This window comes from Gobio gobio, assembly GCF_949357685.1.
Source record: "Gobio gobio genome assembly, chromosome: 15".
NCBI lineage: Eukaryota > Metazoa > Chordata > Actinopteri > Cypriniformes > Gobionidae > Gobio > Gobio gobio.
This window is the reverse complement of record NC_137108.1, coordinates 7,065,432-7,085,692: the sequence shown is the minus strand read 5'-3', so window position 1 is coordinate 7,085,692 and position 20,261 is coordinate 7,065,432.

Sequence of the window (20,261 nt, the reverse complement as noted above, 5' to 3'; positions counted from 1 at the left end):
AGAGGGGAGGATATAGACTGTCATATAATTAGCTGTAGCAGGCATGCCCTCCCCTGACCCCTGCCCTTTTGACCCTGTCAGTGGCGGGTGGCCCGGTGTGGTCTGGTGAAAACACACATAGACACACACATATATAGAGGTCTGGTTCTATGACTGCCCCAAAAACTCACTGAGCTGCTAATCACAACCTCAAGAGCACCCCCTCATCTTTACAAAGCCCTCGCATTCTCTATTTACTTTCTTTCACACCTCATAGACGTCTGAAGGCTTCATGTGCCCGCCTCTTTGTCTTCATGCATTCACAAAAGCACAAAGGCTCACATTAAATTGATTTACCTCATTAGTCAGCGCACATTCAGCCTCACGGTCCAGGTCTTACAATCAACCAAAACCCCACAAAATACGGCATCATAAACTCTCAGTTGACATCACGTTAAACAGCGGAAATCTGGCATAAATTATATTGCAAACCTTGACAGTTGAACAAAGTTGAACTAGCAATTTTTCAAGTGGTCATTGTGCTAGTATTACAATATTACAACTACAATACATCTACAAAACTTGTTCAAAAAGATATGCCACCATGGCGGTTTAAAACATGCGGTTCTTGTATATCCATTTAAGATCGCTCATTGTTAGTTAATGACTTTCCAGAGGCTTCAGGGTGAACTTCACTGACATCACTCTAAACACAGACTCCCACTTCCCCTAATAAGCACTGAGATGAGCACTGACAATTTCTCAAAACTCAATTTGGCAAGATCAGCATGTCTAAACAACATTTAATCAAAATGGAATAGAGTGCCACAGTGCCTGTTCACTTTTCAATAGCGCTCGTTCTGGAAGTATTTTTTCCATTCATTTTTCCCAAGGGGAATTCAAAAAAGTATTTTTTAATGTGTTACAAGCCATGAACCAAGCAACCAGCACCGAGGTGAACCACAACAGTATGAACTTTCATTTGAAACAAAAAAAGTATTCGAAAATCAGACAAAAATACAAAAGTACAAGACTGTGTACTTAACGGCTTTTGTGAGGGGAAAGAACTACAATCCAATGAAGCATTGCAAACCCCATAATCAAATAAAAAATTATGGAAAAATATGAAACTAATCATTTTAAAATGTTGATTGTGCAATATATTTTAAGTTTATTGCAAAATATGCATATATATTCAAATATTTCAGTATTTTGAGAGCGTAGGGAGACCGACTTGATTACATAATTTGCAGTGCTTAATGGGAATGGGAGGAGCTAAATAATTATTTTGGTTCTGTTTTGATTCTTTGATTAGTGGAATTTTCTCTATAGCATAATAGGTTATGTAGTTTTTTGTCATGATTTGAGCATTTAGAAACAAAATATACACTTATTGTCAAAAGTATTGAGACACCCTCCAAATCATTGAATTCAGGTGTTCCAATCACTTCCAGGGCCACAGGTGTATAAAATCAAGCACCTAGGCATGCAGACTGTTTCTACAAACTTTTGTGAAAGAAATGCTCTGAGGAGCTCAGTGAATTCAAGCGTGGTACCAAGATAGGTTGCCAAATGTGCAATAAGTCCATTCATGAAATTTCCTTACTACTAAATATTCCACGCTCAACTGTTAGTGGTATTATATCAAAGTGGAAGCAATTGGGAACAACAGCAACTCAGCCACGAAGTGGTAGGCCACGTAAAATCACAGAGCGGGGTCAGCGCATTCTGAGGGTCACAGTGAGCAGAAGTCGCCAACTTTCTGCAGAGTCAACAGCTACGGACCTCCAAACTTCTGTGGCCTTCAGATTAGCTCAAGAACAGTGTGTAGAGCTTCATGGAATGGGTTTCCATGGCCGAGCAGCTCATCCAAGCTTTACATCATCAAGTGCATTGCAAAGCGTGGATGTAGTGGTGTAAAGCACACCGCCATTGGACTCTAGAGCAGTAGAGACATGTTCTCTGGAGTGAATCATGCTGAGCAGGTTTGGTGTGGAGGAACTTGACTGGCCTGCACAGAGTCCTGACCTCAAAACCTTTGGGTTGAATTAGAGCAGAGACTGCGAGCCAGGCCTTCTCGTCCAACATCAGTGCCTGACCTCAGAAATGCGCTTCTAGAAGAATGGTCAATAATTCCCATAAACACACTCCTAAACCTTGTGGAAAGCCTTCCTATAAGAGTTGAAGTTTTTAGAGCTGCAGGTGGGCCAACTCCATATTAAACCCTAGGGCAGGGGTCGGCAAGTAAATTTGGCATCGGGCCCCATTTCACTAGATGGCGGGCCAGCACATAGTCAAGGGATAACTTAAGAAATGAATTGATGAAAAATGCGACTAGAATTGCCTGTTGACATACAGTTACAGTGTCTTTTGTAACTGGTAGTGAGCTGTTACTCTGTTAAAAAATTGGATAAATTAATAAAGCAGTAGTGACACGTAACCTAAGTATCATTCACCAACTCGTAACACAGACCACCTGGCACACGTGTGGGAGATGCGGAATGGATAAAAATAGCTCACAAAATAAGAGGACTTGAATAAGCCCATTAATGGCATGTTTGAGTCATGCTCTTAACGAACTATGATTTATTTCCTCTTTCCATATTGTGAATAATAAATGTGTATTTTAATTTGCTTGTTACACAATGGAGCCTTACTTATTGTAATAATTATTTGAAGTAGCCTACGTTTACACTCAGAATGATGTCATCCTCACGTAGTAAACTGCATTTTTTTTTATTGTTTGCCTGCTGGAGGTACGCGATTACGTCCTAGGGATTAAGAATGGGATGTCATTAAAGTTCATGTGCATGTAAAGGCAGGCTTCCTATTAGTCTCCAAATCAACAGCTTTGGAGAATTTGATGTTTCCCAATTTAAAAAAATAAGAGCTGAACTTACCTGAAACAAAATAGCTGCCCGAGATGTTACACACCAATCGCATATCCGCCTTATTTTGAACAAGTTGTTTTTTACAGCTGAAAATAACTGGAAGCAAATGACACTGGAAGCCAGACACATTCAATTTACAAATGGTTGTGCTGCTATTGTGTTACAATTAGGGTGGATATGTTAAATGCTGTAACTAGCTGCTGCTCAAGTGGTTGTTTTGATGTTTTGGAAGGGGCTTTATCCCTAATTCTCCCTAATCTCTGGTCCCGCCCAGCTCCAAGTCTCCTGTGTCTCCGCTGGTTCTGCCCAGCTCAAAATCTCCTGTGCCTCCAGAATTCCTGCCCAGCCCAGCCCTCTCCTGCCTCTTATTCCTATAACAGCCAGTTCCTCAGCCCCATACTGCGCTCCGTCTCTACACCCCCTTGGCTCTGTCTGGATCCGCCTTCCCTCTGGCTCCACCTTGTTCCCCAGTCCTACCGGCTTCACAACGAATGCTCCTCACTGCTGCTGCGCCTCAGCCTACAGGATCATCGTTGTCGCCCGGTGCCATCTGCTGTCCGTCTGCACCCAGGGCTCCACTTCTCCGTCACTCGTTTCCTGGAGTCGAAAGCAAGGCCTCCACCATGTCTCCTCCCTACCTTGACTCCATCATGAGCCAATCGTCCTCGCTGTGCTCTGGGCCCCTGCATGGCTTCTCCTGCTCCTGGATCCTCCCTGGCTCTTCCCACTGTCATTGCTGCCTTGGTCACCTTCTGTTTACTGCCATTCGCCTTGAATTAGCTTCATTTTCATGAATGTCTCTGTAAGCAACATAAAGCACATACCCTATTAAACTCATAAATTGAAAACTGCCATTTTAAAATACAATATTAAAATCATTGGAACCCATTGAAAATACTGATTCTCTTATGGGTTTTAGATCTACAAACTGAACGGCTTTTTAATAAGGCATGTTGTCACTTTATGGGGAAGCTTCCATGAAACAGCATTTTAAAAGCTTTCCTGGCAAAGTGTAATTCAAGAAAAGTTGCATATTGTATAAAATTAAAACATATTGGAGTAAAATGTACAAGATCTGTTCTAATTTATGAATAAATTATGGTTTGAAACCAACTTTTTGAGAAAAAAAAAGTATTTGTGCAACTGGACATTGACTAAAAACATAACTACTTATATATAGTCACACTCATCTCACACTTTTCCCATGTGACAACTTGTGCCTCTATGTTTAGAGGGACAAATCTGTCATGAAGATGTTGCAGGCTGTAAAATAATGGAGTTTAGCCTCCAGTAAAACTGATTTGCGGGGGAAAGACGTTTATAAGACAGCAGCGTCAGTCTCTCTGTGTCTCTATCTTTACAGGGCTGGAGAGATTCAGACCGACCAGCTCAAATGATATCCTCACACATTACACACAAACCACACTCCACCACGTGTTTGTGAGTAGGAGGTTGGGTAAGATGTGCCATATTTTCCTTAAAGCTACACTATGTAACTTTTCCATCCATTAGAGGTCGCCTGTTCAAAACAAAGGCGTAGTTTGATGACGCCACGTTTGAGCGCAGAATCCTGGGATATGTGGTCTTCACCTCACAGCCGGTGGAAAACAGTCAGGATAGGACTCGGGCAGAAATCATGTTCATGGATGCGGTTATTAACGTTACTGTAGTGAAGCAGAGCAGGACAGAGTGTTGTGGAGCTGAGCAAGGCCGCAGGAGCGATTGAAGAGCGGGACTGTTATTATGGCATAGTCGCCGGCGGGACTTTTATTATGACACGGTTGCCGGCACCACTTCCTCTTTTCCAGTCATGAGTATGAGGTAACGCAACTCTGTTTATCGTATTAGATATATCTGAGTGTGTTGAAAAGGAAGTTATGACGTTCGCTCAGCGGCTGCTATGACACTTGTTCACACTGCAGTGAGAGTAAATTGTTTCACTGAATAAAACCGGAAACCGAGGGTGACGCAGATATGACGCAATCGACAGGCGACTCCCTCACACGCATAGCTCACACGTCCCTGTTCCTTGGTTAAAATAGCAATTTCTCACGATTTACAAATAGTTGGAAACATTTGGGATATTCTAAGTACTCAACTGAACAAAATATATAACACTGGCCTAGTGGTTTCTGGATATTTTACTGCAAAAATCCTACATAGTTCACCTTTAAGTTTTCCTCAAGGCAGGGAGAAATAAGAAGTCCTACAGGTTTGGAAATGAGCTTGAGCTGAGTAAATGATGACAGATTTCTGCTTTAACTGTGATCCTGTTTACCCACTGACACACCTTACCCAACTCTACACTATTTGACAGAATCTGACAGATTAATCAGTTTAGTCATATTTAGAAGGCCATTTGTGATTATTAACTGACCAGTTGCAAAATCTCAGAAAATACCCAGACTCATGCTGACAAATGCAGAGTCATGCTTTCCCCTGTGAAACATAAGCACTTTATCTGTCTCGATTTACTTTCATTATGAATGCAGATGATTACTTCATGCTTGTTCAATAAGATTTGTGCTCACACAGGAACTAAAATATTCCCTGCTTTGTCCTGAGTGGAGGCCACCAACAAAGCTGTGACATGCTATAAAACTTGAATGTTTTCCAATTCAAGACAAGTGAGTGTAATTCACATATTGTCTCTTGGCATACACAACTTCCCTATGTCAGATCAAATGAGAACATGTTCATGGAAAACGGATGCCCATAACGCATCACCGAACATCCATCCCATTAATCATCTGTAAGATGTGTCTCAAGTGTCTCTTAATAAAAAATCGATTAAAATGTCTTACAATAATAAGTAACGCCTATTCTCAGCAGATTTCAGTGTTTTGAAATAGTAGTAAGTGTGCGGTCCCTGGACCATGACACATATACTGTGTGATACTCTTGATTCGGTTTTCACCTCTGATGTGGAATAGGCCAGTCCTTAGGTGATCAGTTAGGAGTCTGTCTTACGGTAAAACAGCAGGATGACCGATTGACTCAAATGAGCTTTAAACTGTTGGAAATTACCACATTTCTTTTGGAGGGCAATGCGAATCTTTTGAATTTGTTGTAGTTGGCCTCAATTTTTCCCAGAGAACTACAGAGGAAAAAATAAAACCCACCTACATCATATACATTATATTGCAATGAGAATAAACATGGTTTGCGTCGACCACAATTTGTTTTATGCAGTAAATATATTGGCAGCTGAGAGCAATAAACTGGTTTTACCAAACATTCCAACTCTGTTATATGACATGTTAAAAATTATTGATACTTTGAGCAATATCCAATGTAAAATCCAGAAGCAACACCAATATTCTTGAGAATATGAATTCATTTGATTAGTTTGATATTTGGACCCACTTTATATTAGTTGGCCTTAACTACTATTAACATTTAAATTAATAATTTGATACAATGCCCTTATTGTGTAAAATACATGTTTTTACATTGTACTTACATTTTTAAAATTATCTGCATGCAATTAATTCTGCAATTAATTTCTGTAGTTACGTTTATAATTACACTGTTGACGCTTCCCTTACACCTAACCCTACCCTTAAAGTTACCCATACCACCACACCTACCCCTAACTTTACCCTTAAACTTACCCATACCACCACACCTTAAACTTACCCATACCACCACACCTGTCCCTAACTTTACCCTTAAACTTACCAATACCACCACACCTGTCCCTAACTTTACCCTTAAACTTACCAATACCACCACACCTGTCCCTGACTTTACCCTTAAACTTACCCATACCACCACACCTTAAACTTACCCATACCACCACACCTGTCCCTAACTTTACCCTTAAACTTACCCATACCACCACACCTGTCCCTAACTTTACACTTAAACTTACCCACACCACCACACCTGTCCCTAACTTTACCCTTAAACTTACCCATACCACCACACCTTAAACTTACCCATACCACCACACCTGTCCATAACTTTACCCTTAAACTTACCCATACCACCACACCTGTCCCTAACTTTACCCTTGAACTTACCCACACCACCACACCTGTCCCTAACTTTACCCTTAAACTTACCCATACCACCACACCTGTCCCTAACTTTACCCTTAAACTTACCCAAACCACCACACCTGTCCATAACTTTACCCTTAAACTTACCCATACCACCACACCTGTCCCTAACTTTACCCTTAAACTTACCCATACCACCACACCTGTCCCTAACTTTACCCTTAAACTTACCCATACCACCACACCTGTCCATATCTTTACCCTTAAACTTACCCATACCACCACACCTGTCCCTAACTTTACCCTTAAACTTACCCATACCACCACACCTGTCCCTAACTTTACCCTTAAACTTACCCACACCACCACACCTGTCCCTAACTTTACCCTTAAACTTACCCATACTACCACACCTGTCCCTAACTTTACCCTTAAACTTACCCATACCACCACACCTGTCCCTAACCTTACCCTTAAACTTACCCATACCACCACACCTGCCCCTAACTTTACCCTTAAACTTACCCATACCACCACACCTGTCCCTAACTTTACCCTTAAACTTACCCATACCACCACACCTGTCCCTAACTTTACCCTTAAACTTACCCACACCACCACACCTGTCCCTAACTTTACCCTTAAACTTACCCATACCACCACCACACCTGTCCCTAACTTTACCCTTAAACTTACCCATACCACCACACCTGCCCCTAACTTTACCCTTAAACACACCTATACCACCACACCTGCCCCTAACTTTACCCGTATCCCATCCCCATTTTCAGTAAAAGTGTTTTGCAATACAGTATGGTATTGCACTTGTACTACAATACATTGTACTTATGTTTTTGAAGTAAGTTCATATTTGTTAAGGCCACCTAATATAAAATGGGACCGTACATTTTTATTTCTTTAATAATTTATTTAAATGTGTTGTATTTGTGGTTAGCGTTTTACCACTAGAGTTGTTTCTTGTGGTACTGTATTCTCTGTAAGAAAACAAATAATCCATAGAAAATGGAAAAGGTATTGGTTATTTTCTTCAAGGACATTATCTGTTTAGTTTACAGACATTTCCTTTTCGATAAGGAAAACTCATTCACATTAACACAGTTCCACAGTCCAATTTTTATGGACTTTTCTTAGAGTATGTGCATACATGTAGTGGTCTAAAAATAAGTCTGGCAGAAGTGAGTGAACGTGTGCACGAGTGTTGAAATGAGCTGGAACACTTGCACAGTCATGCTGCATGTCAGGAACATGAACATCCTAAAAAACCCACAAACACGCACACATCTCTCCATAACAAAATCCTACAGTTTACTAAGAAGTGTTGGGGACGTAGAACTTGATGTACTTGAAAGCTGTGGTTTGCCATGCCACCCATTAATTAACCCTTCTGAAGAAAAGTACACTTTAGCATACTTTTAAAAAGTGTAGTTATTATGGAAAAATATACTCTATAAAGGGTGAACTTCATATTTTTTAACAGTTAATTGCCTGTTATTTGTAAATAAATGAAAATGTATATTAGTATAAATTTATATGATTAGATGAACTTTAGAGGGAACTCCTCCCTGTAATTTCATAATTACTTCTATTGACTTTTAAAATATGGTTAAAGTGTACTGCTGAATGTACTGACAAACATTTATGGTTACACTTTATTTTAAGGTGTCATTGTTAGGGTTTAATTATATATTTAAGTACTGAGTAATATTAATGAACTTAATGTACTTACTATAGGGTTAGGGTAGGATTAGGGTTTGGTTGAGGGTTAGTTGCATGTAATTATGCATGATTAACTGTGGTAAATACGGTAATTTGTTAATGGATAATAAGTCATTTACAAATGCATTATAAATCATTGATAAGCAGTTGACTCCATGAATAAAAAGGGCAACTTGAATGCAATACCTGCCAATTAAAGACATTTAACTCACGTTATAAATGCTAAATAAATGTATTTATTCACACTTATTGATTTATTCCCTGGTGTGGCAAAAAATTAGATTTTTTTTAAATTGTTTAATTGTCTTGTTTACATAAGGTTCACTTTTACAGGTTATTAATGTTTGTAAGACATGGAAAAAATGTTTCACAGGTGTCCACCCTACATCAAGGTTCACAGGTAACTAATACCAGAATATTTTTTTATTGTTGTTATTATTATTAATGTCTTGATATTTTTCTTGATAAACAAGTCAGTTTTTACACATATCTGTGGATAGGCATCATGACATTTTTGCAGAGTATCATGGGTAAGACTGAGTGACTGCTTGTAAGCAACATAGTAAGAAAAGTGACATGAGTCATGAGATATTAATGTGAAAACCACAAATACAACACCATTCAGTCTCTCTATGATAGTAAATGTTTGCTACATCAGGAAATAAATCAGGAATATGGTTTTGAGTTAAATAAGTGTGAATAAATACATTTATTAAGCATTTGTGACATGTGAGTTAAAAATGGCTCACTATTTGGGAGGTATTGCGTTCAAGTCGCCATTTTTATTCATGCAGTTTATAACTGCTTATTAATGATTTATAATGCATTTGTAAATTACTATTAACAAACGCCTTGATAAACCCTTTACAAAGGGAACCTTAATGTAAAGTGTTACCGTAAATACATAACGTGTAACAAGGACACTGTAAAATAAAATGTTTAATGCATTTATAAGCTAAAATAAACTTTAATGTAATTTCTATTGAAATAGCATGCTTTTAATTATATTTTTTAATTACACATTTGAAATGATAGAGTTGCAATTTTGTATATTTAAAATATAATAACAATCAAAATATCAAAAACACGATTAAAATTATAATCAAGTACTTTAGTATAGTCAACACATCAAAATAAGTGTACTTCTTTAAAGCACAACAAAATATATTAGATCATAATCAAAATAAATCAAAATGTAAAATAAAACATTGATTTCAACCAAACAATTTATTTTGCATATGGGCCCAGGGATGACTTGCTACGCCACTGATTGTCACGGTCATGTTTAGTTTTCTGTCTTTGTTAGTTTTAGTCTTTCGTTTTTATTGTCTTTGTCACTGTTTTAGTCATTCATTAGTTGCATAAACTCTTACAAATTAGTCATAACATTTTCAAGCTACATAAAAATGTTGACCGGTCTAATTTGAAACCAAAAAGAAAGACTGATTGCCTCTTGACTAACTGCTAGTTAGTCACAAGTTCTTAAGACAGTATTCACATAATGGCTATGTTTATGCAACTGGCCCCACTGGTTTCTAATTAGTTACACACCTGTTCCCTGTTTCTTTGATCATCATCCTCTGTGTATATAAGCCCTCTGTGTTCCACGTTGATGTTTGGATGTTTGCGCCTCAATATTCTTGTGTTTTTTAAAGTCATTCTATGTCAAGCATCTCTCATCTTTTGGATTAGCTCATGCTACCCGTGCCATATCACTTATAAAACCGCAATGTTTTTGTAGTAAAGCCTGATGAATTCAAATCTGCTAAATTAATATATTGTAGCAAACATGTTAATGACTGCACCCAGTCAGTACATTTATAATATGATTAACTGTTACTTTGATGCACTGAGCCATCTCCTTCATTGACCTTCATTTACACAAGTATTCTCGCTGACTGTTCCAAGAACAGTGTAAATACATGGCTACTTTTAAATGGATGTTGATGGGTAATAATAGGTGTGTTCGACTTGAAGCGGCTGCGCAGACCGATTAGTGTAGGACATCAAAGTACAGCTAAAGCGATTAGAGAGCATACGGTGCCGTCTGCTCTCTAATCGCTCTTTCGTGGTACTTTGATGTCATACACCGCTGAACGGTCTGCGCAGCCGCTTCAAGTCAAACACACCTATTGGTTAAGCTTTAGCATCAACTAGGGACTGATGGGATCATGCTACACTCTTGACGGAAATAACATCACACTTTTTATTTCCATCGGGAGGTGCATACATTTTTGGTCAAGATCTTGTATTGCCAAAGCAAGAGTCCAGCACTCTGTAAAGTCTCCTCCAGCACATTCAAAAACTTTCAATGATTTCAAGGTCTGGACTCAGAGGTGCCGATTCATGTGTGAAAATGATTCTTCATTCTCCCTCCCAACCATTCGTTTACAGTTTGAGCTGATGAATCTTGACATTGTCATCCTGGAATATGGTCATGATGTGTCTTCCTATATGTGGTTGTTTAAGACATGAAAAGCTACACACTCCATCAATCATGGCTAGAAGAACTGTTGCCAAACATAACATGCTAGAAACATAATCACTGCAATAATGATCCAGTCATAAATAATGGCACAAACACCAGTAAATTGATGAGCGCAAACCTTAGCATATCACCTCACATGATTCATTTAAATACTCTCCTCCTATAAATGTTGCGTCTGAAAGGGAAACTCCTACAAATGTATATGCAGTAAGGTCAGCCACAAAAATAACCCTGTCCACACCTTTTCAGCTCTCATATAAAACAAATATTCTTATATAGAACATTTTTGGCATAAAGAGTTCTTTAAAATTGAGTCAAGATATATAGAACCCACCTAAACTTTTTTTCTAAGAGTGTAAGTAGCCAAACCTTCTTGGCATGATCTATAAATAACTGTTTCTGCAGTGATAGCAGATTTTTAGTGTATTATACACACCTGTTTAGTTTGTGAGTTTGTCTCTGTGTATCACAGAACACGGGTGTTGTTGAAGCAGATGCCGATTGTGATGGATGGTGTTTACGCATTGGCTACATCTTCACCCACAGATAAATCCACAATCAATCGGTGCCGCTGAGTTACTCTCCCAGGCCTTTAAACATCACTTCAGGATATAATGCTTAGGCCCCCGTGGTGGTCTGGGGAGGAATCAGACCCAGCGGAGGTCAGACGGCTGGGGGAGGGGAGCCGCTGGTCATCCAGTGGGTCTCAGGGTGGGCCCAGCTAATGTGAACCTCCTAATTACTTCAAGAGAAGCACTATTCTGTGGGGACTGCTTACACAACAGAAGGGAGAGTACGACACTGAGCAGCTCTTATGTAAGACACATCCTTCCAGAGTAAACATGTTTTTCTGTCGCTGATATTTTTGACACCCATGACTTTTATATGACTTTTATCAGCAGATTAGCTTTTTCGCACCATAAACAGCAGGGCTGCTCTGACGTGTTGAGAGTTACTATGGTGAAGAGTTTTATTAGCATCAATTACCATGACGGTACAAAAATAGGGCTGAACCCTGGGGCCCTTTTCACCCCCGTCCTGTTGGCACTGCTGTCCAAAAATTTATATGAAACACTCAAAGCTCTTTTGCATCAGTTTAGTTTTTTTTTTTTAAACTCTAAAAAGAAATCTATGCAATCAATCCTTCACTGTCGTCACTCCTCCTTTTATGCTCCAGTCACTCCCAGATCCGAGACTGGTGTGACGCGCAGATGCCGCTCATCATCCAATTGACCTATCGGTAAGCCCCTCCCATCGAATGCCAATGAGCCAATGGCAGTTGAGTATCAGTTGCGCTGGGACCGGAACTCGGACATCTTTAGGTGTCAGCGTCATAGAGATGCATTGGAAAATCCGAAGCTCTCATCGGTTTGATGGTGTTTATGCTACAAAAATGGTAAACGTCGTGTCTGAGGTACTGTAACACTGACTCCAGGGATCCTGAGAGGATTTTCTGGTTGTCATTCTCTCGTTAAGTTACGATTAAAGTTAGTAATTCCCTGCTAACGTACAAACTGACTAACTATAACTAACTGTTCTCATGCAACGGTGTAGGTCAGAAACACGAAGGTCTACATTTCAGTGCATCTCTCCATATCAAACTGATTAAATGTGTATTTATGTAATCTTACCCTGCGGTACATGAACAGTGTTAATCCTGGATGTTATCATCTACGATCGTAACAAGAGGCTTCTCCCGTTTGCATTGAGATCTGTAAACCATCGCTTCCAAATTAATCTCTCACCATATTTATTTTATTCCCATTTTATTTCTGTGAGTTTTAGATATGTTTAAAGGTCTGCATTATCTGTCTAATAAAGAGGACTCTTATTTTGATGGGTATTATAGTCTCCGGCTAGTGAAAGCGAGAGCTTGCACGCAGTTTATCGGAGTTGTTTTGCAGATACAAAGTTCACCAGTTATTAACTGCACCCCCGAAAAGGCATAAGGTCTGTGTATATGTTTGTTTACTGTGAGTGTTTTTGTGTAATTTGCTGTGTTAATGGTAATGCCACGGAGAAAGGGCTAGAGAGAGAGAGTTTGTGAATGAGACGTTAAGGCGCACTTATGCTTTGTTTGTTCAGCTCTTACGATGATTTTTTTGAGTGAAAAACGATGTAATAAACTTGATAAACCATCAGTAAAGTTTGGCCATCAATCGGACGGGGTATACGCTACATTCTGTGTCCAAAAACAAACAGCTGTCATTGTAAGATATAGCAACTCCGTTTGTTTGTCCGAGTTAGCAACAGTAACTAAGGGGGGCGGGGCTTACCGATAGGTCAATTACTCACCGGCCTTGCGTCATTCTCTCATGGCTCTCGCTCCCCCTGCTCGTCATATACCCACATCTCCCCACGAGACTGCGCTCTACTCCACCCCGCACCCCCCGGGGCCAGTCTCGCCGGCCGCAGCACCTGGGGGTAAGGACAGACGAGACGAGACGAGACAAAAGGAGACAAAGACACAAGAGGGGAGAGATCTTGTTCCAGTTCCCAGACACACTGCCGTTCGGTCCTCAGCCAGCTGAGAGGCTCTTCCTCGAGGTGCCATGTGATGGTACTGGATGCTTGGTGGACGGCTCGATCCTCCTCCGGCGGTGGCTCCAATTACTCACTGGCCTCGCTTCACTCTCTCATGGCTCTTGCTCACCCTGCTCTTCACAATTATGTTATGAGCTCAAAGCACTTTTACCATTTATATGATTTATAAACTAGTACATTTTGCATCACATAACCAGTTCCATATGTATGGCTTAACATATATATAATATATATATATATATATATATATATATATATATATATATATATATATATATATATATATATATATATATATATATATATATATATATATATATGTATATATATATATATATATATATATGTATATATATATATATATATATATATATATATATATATATATATATATATATATATACACTCACCTAAAGGATTATTAGGAACACCTGTTCAATTTCTTATTAATGCAATTCTCTAATCAACCAATCACATGGCAGTTGCTTCAATGCATTTAGGGGTGTGGTCCTGGTCAAGACAATCTCCTGAAATCCAAACTGAATGTCAGAATGGGAAAGAAAGGTGATTTAAGCAATTTTGAGCGTGGCATGGTTGTTGGTGCCAGACGGGCCGGTCTGAGTATTTCACAATCTGCTCAGTTACTGGGATTTTCACGCACAACCATTTCTAGGGTTTACAAAGAATGGTGTGAAAAGGGAAAAACATCCAGTATGCGGCAGTCCTGTGGGCGAAAATGCCTTGTTGATGCTAAAGGTCAGAGAAGAATGGGCCGACTGATTCAAGCTGATAGAAGAGCAACTTTGACTGAAATAAACACTCGTTACAACCGAGGTATGCAGCAAAGCATTTATGAAGCCACAATACGCACAACCTTGAGGCGGATGGGCTACAACAGCAGAAGACCCCACCGGGTACCACTCATCTCCACTACAAATAGGAAAAAGAGGCTACAATTTGCATGAGCTCACCAAAATTAGACAGTTGAAGACTGGAAAAATGTTGCCTGGTTTAATGAGTCGCGATTTCTGTTGAGAAATTCAGATGGTAGAGTCAGAATTTGGCGTAAACCGAATGAAAACATGGATCCATCATGCCTTGTTAACACTGTGCAGGTTGGTGGTGGTGGTGTAATGGTGTGGGGGATGTTTTCTTGGAACACTTTAAGCCCCTTAGTGCCAATTGGGCATCGTTTAAATGCCACGGCCTACCTGAGCATTGTTTCTGACCATGTCCATCCCTTTATGACCACCATGTACCCATCCTCTGATGGCTACTTCCAGCAGGATAATGCACCATGTCACAAAGCTCGAATCATTTCAAATTGCCCTGGATGTACATCCCATAAATCTCCATCAACTACAAGATGCTATCCTAGCAATATGGGCCAACATTTCTAAAGAATGCTTTCAGCACCTTGTTAAATCAATGCCACGTTAAGGCAGTTCTGAAGGCGAAAGGGGGTCAAACACAGTATTAGTATGGTGTTCCTAATAATTCTTTAGGTGAGTGTATATATATATATATATGCTTTAAGTTGTTAACATCACAAGTGACTTTGTCGCTGCATATCGCCAGGGGCTGGCGATTGGGTTGTTAATAGGCATTCCCACTGCTGGTTGCCACATAATGTTTGTGATGTTATTCCATGTTGTAGACATTAATCAGTATTCTTGCTGCTAAAACCAAACATTTAGAAGGGAAAAATACTAAATGATGTTTCATTAACAAAGTTTAGGAAGAGCACGTTCAAATGATCTATTCAATCAACATGTCATCACCAATTAACACGTCTATCCTATCAGCATGAGAGGAGGCTTATATACATAGGCACACCTTCATTCCTCGACAGTTTTCATCATCCCTCCACCACCCCGACTCTCCACTCTTGGCTGGTTTCCACCACAGCCAGGAATAAGGGGAGAGTACTCTGGGTTCGGGCCAAATACTGAGCTCGGAGCCCTCTCCTCGGATAGCACGCCAAATATGCATACCATTTACTAGGGGTGTGACGAGACACGTATCTCACGAGACGAGACGAGACATGAGATTGGGTTCACGAGAACGAGACAAGATTTTTACATTGTATTTTTAAGAAATCCTCAATGATGAAATACATGACTAGAAAAATTGTTTGTCGCCGGAAATCACTAGCTCTCCATTCAAATTAATGAACGTGTTGGTGACGGTGTGAACCTAGCTTTACACTTGCATTGCGGCTGTAGAAACATGCTAAAAGGGCTTGGTTGCTTCATCACACATTGGTTGTTTATGGTAGGGTTTTGTATCAGTTTAGTTACGAAATTCCACAATACATGCAATAACCATTGTAATATAAAGGTATGTTGCCAGATTCTTGTTCATCTGTTTCTGAGAAAACTGAACATGCTTTTAGCGCCACTCACTAGACATTTCACTTTGAAAGTACCACGAAACGTGCAGGTGTAACCCCACCGGTTCTACTCGCACCACTCCCAAGTGGAATTCCAACTGCCGTTTATGAGGAGGGCACGTTAACAATGATGCTAAAGACCTCTAGTGTCAGTCACTACTGTGAATCTTGAAGCCAGAGAAGTGAGGTTTACTCTCACTGCTTTTTTTGGGAAAGGTTAAACGGTGCATACTGTGCTAAACTTGCTACCAGAATATTCGGGTTTGCCTATGCAGTTGCTGACATCCCTGTTTCCACCAAAACCTTTTTTTCCCCCAGACCTGTTGCTGTCTGCATTTCCATCGCAGTCTAAAGTACCCTGAAGATTAGTCTGGTGACGTGCGACTGTGTGCAACTTTCCAGTTCCTGCTGGAAAGTTTCGTCCTCAACACATAAGCTTAATAAAGCCTGAACCTCGTTGACGATCCATCACCCGTATTTTTTAAACTCCATTGATGATTCGATTAGTAAACAACTCTTACTGCAAGCATCGCAACAGACTTTTAAAAATAAAGTTTTTGAAATAAAATGCTGCATGGAGTCAACCAATCAAAATGCTGCGTGAACTGAACCAATCAGCATGTTCAGTGCCCAAGTCCCACCCCCAAAATTTTGAAAAAGTAATACCTCACGAGCAGGGACTATCTGAGGGAGACATTTTTACCCGGAACTTCATGTAGGCCCTGGTCCCTGCAGTCGAAACATACCCGCAACACTCTGTATTTTGGCCCAAACCCAGAGTACTCCTCCCGTATCTCTGGTTAATAAAGTAACCAGGCAAGTGCGAGGAGACGGGGAGACATATATTTATTTAAGCCTCCACTCGTGCTGATTGGGTAGACATGTTGATTACTGAAAGCTGACTGCTGGTTGGAATGACATGAAGATTGGATAGTAAATGTGAAGATTGGATAGATCATTTGAACATGTTCCTCCCAAACTTTTTTAATAAAACATCATAGGCTTGTTCGACTTGAAGCAGTGCATGCCGGTTAGGGTTGGGTATCGTTTGGGGTTTTTTCGATACCGGTGCCAAACTGATACTTTTAAAACGGTACAAGTGCCTAAATGGTGACTGAACCGATAATTTTTTGTTTTGTTTTAAAGAGCCACAAAACAAGGTGGATGACATTAAAGAATGGCTTTTTATTGAATTTTTTTTATTATTTAAATTTAACCATTAATTAAAAGTTTAAAGTATACTTAAATATATAAATAAATACAAAACACAATTTACTTAACTAATTCACAGTAAAACCTAAGCCACCTGACCCAACTACAATAGGCCTAATTTAACACTAATAACAGTTACACTGCAGTACTAATGTCACAATCACCAGTGAGAGTGCCCGTGTAGTCCACCAGAGGGCACATTATTACCCATAATACTCTCTGCCTGGACTGATCATCCCTGATTACATCCACCTGTGTCTCTTTACCCTGTTTACCTCATCCTATATAAACCTGGTTATCTCAGTCATTCATTGCGAAGTCTTGTTAGTTGTATCACTGCATTTCTGAGCGTTTCCCTGGTTTCATGTCTCTTGGTCTTGGATTACTTGCCCGTTCCGTGGAATACCCTTTTGCCTGTCTCTCCTGTTTTGTTTGCCTGATTGGACTGATTACCTGTGTATGACCTGTTGCCTGTTTTTGACTACGATTGTGGATTACCCTTTAAATAAAGCTGCGTTTGGATCCTAAACCTTCTGTCTCAGAGCAGTACGTTACAACTAATAACAGCAGTTGTCTGTATTCTTGGTATGCTACAAACCAGCGTCAAGGTTCAGCTTTATTTTGAAATATGACCATATTCTCTGGCTAAATATTTTAGAACGCATCGCCTTATTGTTTCCTAGGCAACGCGTCATGCTTCTCACATGACACACAGCAGCCGCAATAGCGCTGTATGACACCTCAGCTGTGTCGCGTTTATTTATTTTTTTATTCAAAATATTCACAAACTATGTCATGAACTATCTGATATTCTGATTTTCAAATATGTTCAAGTGAATGTGTGTTAGTTGATCTATAATGCGCGATGGGAGCCGCCTTTACTCCTCAGAGAATCGGATCTGTCGGATTTATAACACGTATATTCATCCTCGTCTCACGAAATACATGAAAGTAAAGTGACCGCTGAACTGGGAGAAGAATAGAGTAAACTATACAGTTACTATATAACGTGTATCTGATGTGAATAAAACACGTAATTTACTCAAATTATAACTAACTCTGAAAGGATTGTCATTGCAGCTTCCATAAACATCAGTGTGTGTTTTTTGCTAGTACTTATGTGCATTTAAATGTCTGAAACCTAAAATAGACTTGATGTGGTTGAAAATACTGAATAGTTGTGATATGTGACTAGCGCTGAGCGCGTCTGTCTCTGGCTTGGCGCCAGCCAAAGCGCAAAAGCACGTTTGAACTTAAATGGCACCGAAATGAGGCACCGAAATCTGCGTTCTGATTCGGTCCGGTTACATACCGGTTATATAGATCATATATAGGTGCCATATTGGCATCGGGTTTCGGTACCCAACCCGAAGGCCGGTTAGAAATTTTGTCAGACTATAAAAATTTTAATTTGCACAAGCACTAATGACGACAGAGCTGTTTCACGATTGGCCGGATTCACCGCATGACAGCGATCACGTGTGTTTTGTGTTTCATGGATATCCTAAAACCTTCAGTTCCACTAATGCTCAAAAATCAGTTTTTTATAACGGTAAAAGCTCTTTTCATGTAGTCGCAATGTTATATTGTCATGTTTATCAAAATGAAACGTTGAACTTTATTCTTGTACAAACAGACACTGTATTAAGAAGTACATAAAGTATTGAATGAAAATGTCTCTGAAACATGCATCTGTATATTTGACAAATATTGAATTTATTTCACTTCAGCTGTGATGAAGTATGCAAACACAGCGCGAGCTTCACTACAGGAAGCAGAAGTGTCAGACTTCACTTCTCCATTTGCAGCTCCTCCCCGCCTGCACGCGGCTACCCTCGCTGATCGGTTGCATCCAACCGCAGCCAATGTCGAACACACCTCATGTCTGTAGCCCAAACGATGTAGGATTGGTTAGTGCCTAAGTTGAATACTTAAGGTTAGGGTTTTGGCAAGATTTATGGTGATGTTTGCTTTAGTTAACACCGTTAATGATCAAAGGATACGCTGACCTTTGGTATCTTGACCACACACATGCATGTTGTGTGTTTGCCAATTAAGATGGTTAGGAATCCAATTACTGATGAAAACATGGTGGTCAATAACAAAGAGCCCTGCACAAAGAAATCAAGCACATTGAGAACGGCACCACAACACACACTCTTTGCTTGTATTTGTATGGTATCAGTAGGGGGCTTTTCATGGCAAGTTCCTTTTAAATCAGTTAAAAACTTTGCAGATGGCCTGAAACACAGCCTGAAAAGTTTCTTTGAAGTTTAAAATTGTTATATAACATAGTGTAATTCTGAGCATCACTTTCTGCCGCAGTAACATGATTGATGGAGGTCCCAGATTATTGAGGATATGATTCCATGAGCACGAATCAGGCTGTGTCAGCAGCAATGTTTACCAAACCACCATTTACAGACAATTCCTCACTTTAGAGGCATGTTATTTTTGTTCCCACAGCACAAACTCTATTGAATTGAATTTAAAAGAGAGAAGCAGCTTGCAGATTTGGAGCTGTAATTGTGGTTCTTTAAAAACCACATAGAGTGCATTAGAATCAAATCCTACACTGAATCCCAAGAGGGCTTGTGAAGGAGCTCTGCTGTGTCTTCAGCACCTCTCCGTGTTTAAAGCTCAGACAACCAACCGACCTCTAGAAGAGATATAACAATACATCTCCTTTTGTGTTCCACAGAAGAAAATAACAGCATATGGAGTTGGACACGAGTACATTATTTAGTTTTCACATTTATTTTTGGGTGACATATTCTGTTACGATAAAATATGATAAACATTTACATAATACATCTGAACTTACAAAACATTTCAGTTTAAACACAATATTTCATGCATGAGACTTTCTGCATGTGGACAGAATGGAATGGGAGAGAAAAAAAAGACTTTCATTATAACTATATTTATTAATATCATTATTGTTATTATTATTTACATACACTCTAATTTCACAAGGCTTTTTATTCGATGTTGTGACAAACACTCCTGGGAAA